General features: G+C 44.2%; 1 long non-coding RNA gene across 1 annotated transcript; it reads left to right on the top strand.

The window, feature by feature from the left end:
* The first annotated feature begins 4358 nt into the window (after positions 1 to 4358).
* Positions 4359 to 10244, top strand: LOC125425483. The gene is made up of 2 exons (XR_007243370.1): positions 4359 to 4421; positions 8077 to 10244. It is a non-coding gene; the product is annotated as an uncharacterized LOC125425483 (long non-coding RNA).
* The last annotated feature ends 2746 nt before the right edge of the window (positions 10245 to 12990 follow it).

The raw sequence follows: 12990 nt of genomic DNA, 5'->3' as shown, positions 1-12990 counted from the left end.
TCTTCTTCTTCTTCTTCTTCTTTCCTTCTTCTTCTTCTTCTTCTTCTTCATGCTATGTTAGTTGCTCTACATGTGATCTGGCATTTTTCCTCCTTGTCATATTTAGAATTGATTGTGCTTTGTAGCAGTTATAAAATCTCTTCTTACTAGACCTATTCTAATGATATTTCCTCAGAGGATAAATCTGCCTGATAAGAGACTTTGTTGAGATCCAGAATAGACTTGTCTAAGTCCATTCTAACCACTGCATAATCCTTCGTTCCTAGAACTGCAATTGTTATTGTTCCATACTTCTCTCTCCCTGCTCAACAAATCTTTGTTTACTTAATAACCATATTTTTTGCCCTACTATGTTTATATAAATTATGGGTTTACCCTCTAACCTTTGTAGCCTGATCTCTCTGTTCATCTAGGTTCGGATGGTTGAAGGTTATGAATTTTAAAACCTGCAAAGCACCAAACTCTCTCGGCTCAGATCTCTTTACAGAGTTTTCTACAAAACGCCAAGTCATCAGCAAAATGATCTCCATTCATAAGCCTCTTTTCTTATCAGGGAAATGCACAGGGAAATGCACAGTTGTTTCACTACTTATGTGATAAGAATGCAGGGAAGAGTACTCTTACTGAGATTTTTTCCAAAACAGCTGTGTTTGACCTTTTTTTCAAGTTATAAAAGATATGAGTCTGATGTACACAAGGCGTCTGTCCTATTCTGGCTCTACAGTGCTGCTGCCCTTTCTGACATTAATACTGGATGTGGTGTTTGTATTAGCCCAGATAATTATCTGGGGCAATTGTGCAGCCAATCCCTTACACAGTAGAAAGGGAGCTTTAATTGCAGCTGTTAGCGCTGGGGAAGGGTACATCTCCCCCCCCCCCCCCATCACCAGGTGTACTCCTTTTTTCCACCTAAACTGTCCTCCCCAGGTTTTTTTCTCAATTCTCGAAGGCCTAAAAAGCCAGATTAACCCATATTGTGTCCTTTCCCTCTGTGCTGAGACTAAACCTATTAGAGAAACAGTATATAGGTTAGGATTACTTAAACTCTTCCTCATTGCAACAGCCCCAGAACATCCACTGCTCCCCCACGGGTGCTTCTTTAAAATGCTAGGAGGGTCCACTAAACTTCAAGCAACATGCCTAGTTTGACACTTAAATCCTCCTTGATCACCACAAAAAGGTCAACGCCAGCAGACATGGCTGTGGGAATTCCTCTGTCTCCTTTTATGCAAAATAAATACCTCATTTGGTTCTACCTTTCTCCTTGCCAGGAATCTAGATGTTTTGCAAACATGTAGCTTGGTGGTGGCCCTTTTCGCTTGTCTTGGTTTGCTCCCCCTTCCCCCAAAAAACTCTGGGCCGCCTTCTTGACAAATGAGGCTTATTTTTTTCCCCTTCACACAAAGAGGGGCTGTGGCAGTGTGATTAAAATACCCTTTTAATCAAAAAGTCAAATATGATACTTGAAAGCAACAAAACAGAAAATACTTTGCTACAGATGCAGCCTTTCTTTGTGTAGGGGTGTTTAGCGGAGCCCTGGAGACGACGGACCTTTCCAGAATGGTGATGGTATGGCCTGCCACCGTTAATTTTCCCTGGGACCTCCACGAAGCTCTAAGAAGCAAGCTTCTATGAAAAGGATCAGCATATACCATTGTTACAGGTGGGACTGCTATAACCGCTTTTCTCTTGAATGTCTTTCTCTTGCACTTGTTATTTGTGTTGTTCCCTGGGGGAATTTTAAAGAATCCACTGACATTTCTGTTGCAAACATTGCATTTTCAGGGCGTTAACAACTTTTTCTTTTTTAGAAAATGCTTGAGGTTACAGAATAAATGAGTTACAGTATTTTGCAGAGTCCAATGAAGAGGATCTTAGGTTTTAGAACCTGAGTTTGTTTTTAATGACCTTATAATTATTTCTGAATGCATAATGGGCACCTGTGAATGGCCATCAGAGGCAGCCTTTGAGTGTCTTTTAGGAAATGCTGCCAACCCCACTTCTGTGCTTTTACTGACCAAAGCAGAAAAAGCAGATCCAAGCACTTTTTGTTTCCAGGATTCCCATGTTGTAAAACCAACCCTTGCCTCGATCTTTGTGGCTAGTTTTTCAGCCTTCCAATTATTGGACCTGCCTTATGGTATCTCAGTGTGCATGGGATTTCCCAGGTGTTAGTTGTACCCGCTTCTTAAGGATTCCTCATCATTTTAGAGTTATATCGTGGCAAACTCTTTAAACCAGAGTTAGGGCTTCTATTTCCCGCATAAGCTTCCCAAGATAAGAGTATACATGTGTGAAGTGGTAGCAGCTGCTGTCCAGCTTGATGGGGGAAGGGCCTCTTTCATAGTTGTATATCCGACTTCACTCACAGCTGTAAATTAAGGGATCAGAATGTTATATTTTGTGCCAACACAGGGCTGCTGCATAGACATCCCCAGGTCGTAGTCCTCCCCTTGATGTTCAGTATTACCTCATATTGTCACACATGACATTACAATCTAAGTTTCTCTTACCCCTGTACCACATCGGCATGTGGCTCATAAGTGATCAGGTTGGGGGAAAATGGCATAATATTTTCTAGGGGGGGTGTAATCATCGCAGAGGCATCCCACGGCTTCTAAGCAGCCCTGTTCCACATGTAATGGATCGCTTTAGCCTCTTGTGTGGGAAATGCTGAGTTTTTGGCCGATACAGAGCATTTACTCACATGAGGCTTAAGTTGCCTTTACACCTCTGCCATGCTGTTTTGTATCTGGATGTCTCCTTATTTAACACGAAAGAAAAGGTGGAGAAGGCAGATGTGATGCAAATGAGTCCTCTGGTTATTCGCTGAGCGATTTGTGCCAGCAAATCAATCGGCGAGAACTCCTCAGATTCTCACGTGGAAACACCCTCTGTTTGAAGTTCTCTCACTTGCTGCTGATTTCTGCTTCAATTAGTTTTTAGTGGGAAGTGTTTACTGTATTGATCCAGCAGAGAAGTGGTGTAGAGGCAACAATGGAACCGCATATTACTGGGCTCCCTTTCAGGTAGCCAAAATTTTTCAAATTATGCAGAACTCTTTACCTGAACAGAAGGTAAAGCAGTAAAAGCTTTATGTACAGATAGCAGTGGAGCCTACTCTGGAGTGTCTCTCTCTCCCTCCCCTCCCTCCCTCCCTCTCTCTCTCAAATTAAAGCTGTGAAATTTCACAGTTAATTCACCACTAGAGAAAAGCCTTCTGTTTCCAGGTTCTGCAAACTGATGATTGTCACAAGTGTTAGCCAACCAGGAAGGTATCTCTCATGCCCCAGAGGACTTATTTCTTTTCAAAAATCTTCTCTTTAAAACTTCCGGTTTTCCATTATTTTCTGCTGTAGTCGTCTTATTCTTTAGGGGAATGGGTCAAAATTGCCTTTGAAACAGGGTATCGCCCACTTGCTGCAGGAGGGAACAGTCTGTTTTATTTTTTTAAAAATCTAAGGAAGCAGATACTTCCTTATGCAGTAGTATGCATGAAGGCTGAGCCTGCAGCAGCTCCATTTAAAAGTGTTTCAGTCCACAACAGTGGCATGGTGCCAAGGGGATAGGGGGGTCTGACGCACTGGGCGTGCACCCAGTGCAGTGGGCGTGGGCGGGCGCAGGTTTCATGCCTGCTGCAGGCGCAGTTTCCCTTCGCTTCCAGCCCTGGTGCACAGAACTGGGAAAGATGTCTGTCTGAGATCCTGGTGGAGATCCATGCCACTCAGACTAGAAGCTACTGGGCTAGATGGACCAGTGGCATGACTCAGAATAAGGTGGCTTTATGTGTTCACTTGGCTGAAGATGAAACACCTTTGGGAAGCAAGGGGTGGGCTTAGGGGTTAGGGGTAGGGACATTTTGCCAAGGATTTGACCAGAAGTAAGTGGATTTCCCACTTCACAGGAGTGGCTCTTTTGCCTGCATCGGAATCTTACTTCTTATTAGGGCAGAAATTGTTTAGGTACTCAATGCCTTTTTGAGACGTTGACTTCAGCTTTGGATTTAGCTGGGTGTAGTCTTGTTTAGGATGCCACCACTATTTTCTTGTACTCCATCCAAAGGAAATTGGACTCCTGCCCCTGGAATCTCCCCATTTGGGGCAATTCAGTGTAAATATATTTTGTTTTAAAAAAATATGATGGGCTTGCATTTTTTAAAGGTGTACATGGCTTTCTTGGAATTTACATAGGGCCATTTTCAGGGATTATAAAACTGAATTAGAATGTTAAACGTTATATAAACATTCCACATTTGCAAGGTACTGTAATCAGATCTTCACTATTGTAGGCAAAAGGCAGAGCTGAATTGCTGAAGATTAACCTTCTGTGAAGTAGATCTGGATCCTGACAGCATCAATCTAGAAGAAATTGCTAGAGAAGATTGAAGTTATTCTTACGCTTGACATTACTAATGTCTGCAGGTATCCTATCTGCTATATTTCCTAGTTTGCAAAAGAACAATTGAACTTGCTAAACTAAACTAATAGTAGAATCCCAAGTTGGGGAGGGGATGAAACCCCTCAGGAGGCAGCATGACCCTGGTCATAGTTAGGGATTAGTGCAATAGGCCTTGCACTCCAATACTCGTCAGGGTTATTTACACTGGCCAGAGGCACTTACATCTGGTGCTGGGGAGCCATGCAGCAGTACAACACTTGAGAGCCAACCCTGCTGCAGTTCTCTCCCTCTGGTGTAGGGAGCCAAAGGGGGTGTCTAAGTGGCGGTGGGAACATACTCATTCCTTCTGCATAGACTTATGCCAGCAAAAAGGTAGGTGCAGCCCACGGAGCTGCACAGAGCAGTTCCATGGGGGTTCAGGAGCATTCCCTTGCCATCTTGTTGGCCGTGATGCATCAAGCCTCTTTGGAGGTGGCGTAGCTGCACCATGGCTGCACCGGCATTCGGCTGTAGTGCAGCCACACACCCTTTAGGTTTCTACTCGCTCATACTGAGTTTCGTGAGTTTTATTGTCTGATGAGTTATTCCTGTCACAGAGGAATTCTTTGACATTTTAGATTTATAGGAAGTAAGGGTCCAGAAGGACTTCTGCATCTTTCCGCCGCTCCTTATTTATCTTCTCACCTATATTCTCTCCCCCGCTTCCATTTGTGAGCTAACCAGTCTTTTTTTACCCCTAGAAACTGTAAGTGATATGCTTTGTTCATTAGTGTGGATTGGTGCCTCCCCACCAAACTCCTGCATGGCCATACTCACTGCAGGATGTAAGATTAGTGTTGATAGGGAAGCTGTTGGCTAATGTAGCAAGCCTGCTCATTTCTCATCTTTTTATTGAGCAATGCCTGACAAGTTTCTGGAGGTGACTCAGGCCCCTCCTCTGAAGCCATGGTTAGAGATCTACTACCTCAAACAGCTGCAGTCTCAAAAAATGCATCTAAATCTTAACTAATCTTTACTCCTCTGTGTAATGAACTCCTCCCAGAAATGATTTATCAGACAAATAATGAAATTAATAATGTACGTATGCATGCATTACACTTATTGTAACCCACTGGATTATCCCTCACCCTGAAACAGCATCACTTTAAATGTTTAACATTGGGGATCTTTAGATTCTCCCTTGAAATCCATACTGAAAGGGGTGAATTTAAAAGGAGAATCTGGGGAAATTCTTTGGGGTGCCTGCTGTCAGGGATGCAATTGTTAAGCTAGCAGCACCCAAACTTTCTTGGTTATCTTTAGGAGACTCTCCTGATGATTCCACCCAGTTTTGGGTGAAGTTTAGTTCAGGAGGTCCAAGGTTATGAACCCTCAAAGGTGTAGCCCCCATCTTCTATTAGCTCCCACTGGAAACAATGGGGGATGGAGCACGTCACCTTGGGAGTCCATAACTTTGGATCTCCTGAACTAAACTTCATCAAACCTGGGTGGTATCATCATGAGAGTCTCTTACTGATACCACCCATGTTGGGTGAAGTTTAGTGTAGGGGGCCCAAAGTTATGGACCCTAAAAGGTGTAGCCCCTATCTTCTATTAGCTTGCATTGGAAATAATGGGGGATGGGAGCACCCCTTTTGGGAGTCCATAACTTTGGATCTTCTGGACTAGTCTTCACAAAACCTGGATGGTATCAGTAAGAGACTCTCCCATGATACTCACCCAGGCTTGGTGAAGCTTGGTTCTAGGGGGTCCAAAGCTATGGACCCTCAAAGGTGTAGCCCCATCTTCTATTATTTCCATTGTCAATGGGGAATGGGGCACTCTTTTGAGGGTCCATAACTTTGGACTCCCTGAACCAAACCTCACCAAACATGGAGAGAATCATCAGGAGAGCCTCCCCAAAAATCCCTGATATTTTGGTGCTGCTATCCTAAAAACTGCGCCCCCTGCAGGCCAAAAAACCAAAAACACTAAAAATACAAAACCCCCACAAACGGGGGGTGGAACATCGGATATGTAATGGGGGGTTGAACCCAAAAACCGCCCCCCTTACCTACACCCTTGGCGCTTGCCCTTCTGCCTCGCTTCATAAGTACACAGAGACTGAAGATAGGGAATAACTAACTACAGTTATTTGTGATGTTCCAAGGTGGGTACCTCAGTAATCCACATGAGTAGTCTCTTTGGTATCCCATGGGAGGGAAGTGGGCATGGTATAGCCTGATCTCATCAGGATCTTGGAAGCAGGGAAGGGAGACTACCAAGGAAGACTTCTCTGTGAGGAAGGCAATGGCAAACCACCTCTAAGCTGAATCATCATCATTGCCATGTTGGCTGCAACTTGATGGCACCCCTCTCCCCTTCCTCCCACTCACACACACAGTGTTAATACTAACTCAGTAACCAGGGGTTCCTTCTGTCACCACTGTCAGCCATGCCATGCCAGGGAGGACGTGTGAGCCCAGCAGTTAGGACCCATCACAACCAAACTTTGATTTATCGAGTTTGACATTATATGAACTGTCCCTTGGTAAAGATGAAGGAAGAACCAGGACTATTTTTTCTTCTTCCACATGGTAAAAATCATCCCAGAACTTCATTATCATTAAAATACATATGTTATATACATATATATAAAATACATATATGCCCAAAAATATTCCCATATATGCCCAAAAAGATCCCCACAGTGTATTAGATCAAGGGAATGAAAAAAAGGGAAGACAAATAATCCCAGGAACTCAAAAATAGCAGAACTGTTTTTACCCAGGAAGGCTTTAAAACCCAAAGCTGCAAAACCACCTGCCCCCCTCAAAATCTAAAACAAAATAAAATAATCTCATTTCTGCTTAGAAAACTCGAGAGTAGGACTTGGTAAAATCTCTCCAGAGAAGAAACTTCAACTTCTGAGTACTGTTTCTCCTTTAGAAATGACCTGAACGACCAAGTCTACACCTTCGCTGTGATGCGGATGAGGCTCTGGTTAGGAGGTTGTTAGGCAGTAGCTTCAAGTCACTGTCCAAGATGGGAAAATAGCCCCCCAAATCATGTGAAGGTTCTCCAATATTGTCATACAGGCAAGTCTGATACTGAAGTTTCTTTACTCTGATTCCTTCTCTGTGTCCTGTAACATCTTTGACACAACACATCCACGGCGGCTCTCAGGCTTACAGAGGCAGAAAAGGATATAGTAGCTAAGAAGAGCAGGCTTCTGCTCCTTCATATCCATTCCTGCCTATTGGATTGGATTTTTAAGGCCACTTGGGACCATCTTTCTCAGCCCAGAGAAGAATAGATCCAAAGGGTTTGAAGGAGCTATAGCAACTGAGCAGCATTCTTTTTCATGAGCTGAACGATTAGCTCAGCATCTCCATAAATCACTGTAAAAGGGTTGTGTCTTGGGGGGGGGATTGGATTTTTTATAGGTTTAATTATCTCTGTGCATTTACTTGATGCCTTAGTGAGTTTCAGCTGCATCATGTCCTTTACATTATATTAATGTTGGGGATATTGGAAATGTAGAAGCCAGAGTTTCCGAGGGGGACGGGAAGGCAGCTAAGAGGAAATGTTTTATGTTCTCCTGCTAGGAGGCTGCAACATACAGTGTAATCAAAATCTTAATGGTTCCCAGCCTGCACTGTTAGTAATTAGTTCCTGGGCATTTTCCTTTGTTTCTAGGGATGCCTCTTTGATGGCGATGAGGCGGCGTATTAACGGTTTAAGCCCTGAAGAGATCCGTGCGCTATCTAAAGAAGAACTTCAAATGCCTGTCACCAAGGGGGACTTTGACCTAGCTCTGAAGAAAATCTCTAAGTCTGTCTCGGCTGCGGATTTGGAGAAATATGACAAGTGGATGGCAGAATTTGGATCTGCTTAACCTTGGGGATGTCTCTTCCCAGCGGATTGTAGCTTTCCCATTTTAGAATGTTAACAAGGCATAGAGATCTTCAAGTTTAACTATGGACAAGAGACCCCTTTTAAACCTTTTTTTTTTTGCACTTTAAAGGGAACAAAATAAAAATATTACACAGTGAGATCATGGTATTTCATGGATAACTACTGAAACCTGTGAAACGTAGCAAGGGAAACCCTCTGCATTTGAGGCTGCCTGCACTTTAACTGCGAACGCCAGTGTCCTGATTTTCACGTGCTAATCTTTCAAGGCTGTTATCTGCCCACCAGATATGGGATTGTGCGGGGGGGGGGGGGGGGGGGAGCCTTCAGCCTGCTTTTGATATATGCTTGTGATGCTAGGACATAGTGTATGCCTAGTTATAACTCCATTTCATGCCACTCGAATGTAAATCGCAAGTTTTTATTCTGCATTTCTCCCTCCATTAGGGAGTTCTTCAGTATGATCTAAGATTAGAACAAAATACTGAGGTTTGCTTTACACTGCAGTCATGTTGCCATGGCTACACTGGTATTTGCTGGAACACAATTAAACACCATACTGTAAAAGGGAGACTCGTGTCTCTGTGCAATAGATATATGTTCATTGCTGTGACCAGCTGTACCTCTTTGATGCATTCCGTTGCTGCATGGAAATTTAAGTTTCCCTCTCATGTTTATTGCAGCTAGCTTGGGTTTAACCGTGGCCACCGTAATTGTTGTGTAAAGTGTGAAGCAGCAGTGGAGACCTTTTAAAAAAGCAGGTAATGATGCAAAAATCTCAGGGCTGATTTTCCTGTTATTTCCATTTTATACTGGTGTTACATACATTGCTTTTATGGAATACAGTGCCATTCGATTTGTCACTCGTGACACCATTTTAAGCAAGAGGGAAGATTTAGCTTGCAGTCTTTTGGCTCGCTTGAGGCCTGCTTCATTCTGGAGGTTACAGGGGATTAACCTGCCAATGCTAAATTAAACCAGTGCAGATCTTGCTCTGGGTGGCCAGCCTGTCTTTTGCTTTTAGAATACCTTTTCCTTTTGTCAGTTGCATCTTTGATGCAGTATGGGATACTGAAGTGAAACACAGGGCAACCTAAATTTGAAAGCATAGATCGATCGTTTTTTTGCATCTAAGAATATTCTGTTCCCTACCACTTAGTACATCTAGAGTTGTCTAACATTTTTGTGTGTTTCTACACATTTTAGCATTTTGCCCTTCAAATACGATCATTTCAACATATCTGGTACATATGAAAGGGTTGTTTTAATTGTAATTGGGCCCTCAAAGATGTAATGCAAAATTGGCTTTTTAAAGTGATTATGCTTAGGTAAATGCAGGTATGGAATTGGTTATCCAAATTATTTTTAGTGAAAAATCCCTGATCAGAATTACCAATGGGTCCTGTTTTTAGATTCAGCTCCAAAAAACCTGTAGACTGCCAAGTCCAAGCTACCATTTCCACTTGAATAAGTTATTTAATTCCTAGAGTACCAGTTGTTGTGCTTAAATGAGATCTATCTAGCTATTTTGTGAATTAATTGTTTAACTGACCAATAGTTGTTTCCTTGTATTTTGGCAGCCTACCCCACAAAATAATTTGTGTTTGAAAAGTTTTCATTTTGGGTTTAAAAAACGGCGTTTTTAAAGTGTCCAGCTTGCTGATTCAGTATTCTTTATTCTTGGCACCTGCAAGCTACATGGGAATTTTACTAGTAGACCAAGGACTAACACAATCTACGTGGGTGATCTAGTCTTATGGTGTGTGGCCTGTTACACAGCTGGTTTTTGCAATTGTTTTGTCTTAGATTCTTTACTTGTTTCTATTTGTATTTTATTTTATTTTTTGCACAGAAGGCATCTTGAGTTGAGACTGTGAATAGTACATTGTGTTTCCAACAAATGGCATCTGTACCTTGAGAGGAAGTAATCACAATAAATGTCCTAATGATGACTCATGTTTCTTTGTTCTGCTTAGAGATTTTGGGATTCTTTTGCGCTCCTGCAGTGACCGAGTTTAATGTGATATCCGGAAGCATACAAAGAGCACACCCGCCTCATGGAGTGTTCTAGTTTTTACAGTTTTGTCATCTATATACTAATAGCGACCTTGGCCAAATTTAAGGATACTTAAATCCAGGATACTTAAATCCAGAGTTGTGACCAGTCAAGATAGATCTTTGCAGTTGGGGGATCTGTTGTAATTCCAGAAGATCGCCAGGCTTTCCTGGAAGTTGGCAACCCTAAAAGGAGTGAAGGGAATGGAGAGCGGCTGTGGGGGCTTTCAGGAAAGGGGACGAGGAAATCATGGAGGAGCTCGACATTAGACGCCTTCCGCAAGTCCTTGCTGGTTCCAGCTGAAAAAGACCAAATAGAAACGATTGATTTAAATATGTCTGTATAGATACGTGCTAAATAAAAGTACATATTAATTGGTAACTGTAACTAAAATATATATCGTTCTCATCATTATTGTTTCTTTTTATACCTAGACCTAGACACCTTCACATTGGAACTATGGAGCCTTGGCAAGTAACTCATAATATATGGGTTCTTCAGGTCCTTATCCCCTTCCACAGGAATGGGCAGTGTCATCTCTCCTAGCCTACAGGACCTCAACTGTTTGGAGCTGTTACCAGTTGTTGTGGATTTGTTTAGGAATAAGTGAGTTCTGTTTGGTGCAACAACCAGGCAGTAGTCAGGGACAAAAACAGACTGATTTCTTGATCTGAGTGGGTCACGCTGCTGGTGCCCAGGCTGGTGGTTACTTGCTTGATGGCTAACCTCTCCTTTTCAGCAAAGTATATTCCAGGCAACGATAACAGCACTGCAGACACGTCGTCTCTCTTCCAGGAGGAGAGGTTTTGGTCTTTGGCACCCTGGGTACACCTAGACCCAGACACCTTCCTGCTGGAACTGTGGAGCTTTGGAAATGATTCATAATATAGGGGGTCTTTGGGTCCTTAGCCCCTTTCACGTGGCGAGCCTAGTAATGGGCAGTGAACTTTTCTAGCTCTCACAGCTGCGACTGAAACTCCCAATCCCCCACCTGTTCCCAAGGCACTGCTGTTGATGGTATCTGGGGAACCTCTGGGAGCATTGTTCAGCCCCCAAAACCATGGGCCTGCACCTTGCGATGGTTGCATTGTATTTCAAGGCACTGAGGTTTCCTGACCCTGGCCAGTCATTTTTGGCTAGATGGGTGATAGAGTTGGAGGCGCCTTTCTCTCTGAGCCAAGGATGACCGCAAGGCCAGTCATGTTGCCCATTTTACCTCAGTTGCTTCAGCACTTACCTAGCTTGTGTACCTCCCCATTCAAGGCCGCGCTGATCTGAACTGCATTTGCGTTTTTGGGAGCCTTCCAGGTCAGTGAGTTAGTGGCGGCATCCCGCAGTGACTCTAGTGGCAGGGCCAAATGCTGGCATGATGTTATGCTCATAGGTTTGGCTTTGTACATACAGCTTTGGTGCTGTAAGACCAACCAAAGGTCCAGGGGTGTTCAAATCGCGCTGACACCGGCTCCTGCCAGGCAGCCTTGCCCCATCCTCATTACCAGGGAGTACATCTCACCACACCTGCTTGTTGCTGGCTGCTTTTATTGCATAAGGATGGCACTTGCCTGTCCTGCTTTCAGTCCATCAGCGTGCTGATAGTTTGCATCATGGGTATCGGGCTTCCTCCCGGTTGGCACCCATTTGTCTCATATTGGGGCTGCCACTTCTGCGGTGAAACGAGAGCTCTCCTAAAAAAGATCAAGGTCATTGGGCGCTGGAGGTCAGCGACTTATCAGACTTCCATCTGGTCCAGCCCATTGCACTGTCTCATCTTTTTACTTTCCCCAGGAGGATGATGGAGGATCCTGATTGGAAACCCTCCACAGGGCAGATGGTGTGCACCTATCAGATATGGGTTCTGATGAGTGGCTGCATGGGATATGGCACATGCTGACTGAGTGGCTGCAGACTTAGGAGCTTTGGAGGGAGCAGGGAGGGGGTGAGCCTCCCTTCCTACTAATTGGCGGATTGGGCATGGGGATGGATCCTTTTGTGGAAAGGTGGTTCCTGCATACCTGCCTCCCCATCGATCTGGGGCCACCATAAGGGAATTGGGTGTGGGGGAGGTCACTGAGCCTCAGGTTCAGACATGGGCAGGTGGATGGCCTATGCCCCTTGGGGTCAAAGGGAGTGCGAAGTAGAGGTCAGCACCCATGGGCTCCCAGGCACTTGCCATCCCAGTGGGTTCCCTGCAAGCAGGCATGGTGGGGGTGGGTGGGTGGAGTCAGCAGGTGGGGGGCAGAGTCAGCAGGCAACCACCTTGACATTGGATCCATCCCCACTCTATGCTTTTGCTCCTATGACCTTTTGGAATCATTAAACAAGCTGTGGCCAGCAATTTACCATCAGACGTGTGGTGTATGTGTAGTCATTGCCAGCACGCCTTTCCCGCCAGCCCACATCGAGTGGCAACGGCATGCACATCTAGAGAGTGAGTGTTTCTGACTCAGTGGCAGAACCCCCTTCTCCCAGCAGAGCAGTGGGATGTCTCGTTAGCTGAAAGAAGAGCAGCAAACTAAACTCTGCAACTATGATTTAATTTCTAGACCTTCCAATCCCGCTCTGGGAGCAGGGAATTCTTCCACACCACTGCTCAGATGGATGGATGGATGGATGGATGGATGGATGGATGGATGGATGGATGG

The sequence above is a fragment of the Sphaerodactylus townsendi genome, unplaced genomic scaffold (assembly GCF_021028975.2).
Source record: "Sphaerodactylus townsendi isolate TG3544 unplaced genomic scaffold, MPM_Stown_v2.3 scaffold_571, whole genome shotgun sequence".
Classification (NCBI taxonomy): domain Eukaryota; kingdom Metazoa; phylum Chordata; class Lepidosauria; order Squamata; family Sphaerodactylidae; genus Sphaerodactylus; species Sphaerodactylus townsendi.
This window is presented reverse-complemented; position numbering and strand designations above follow the sequence as displayed.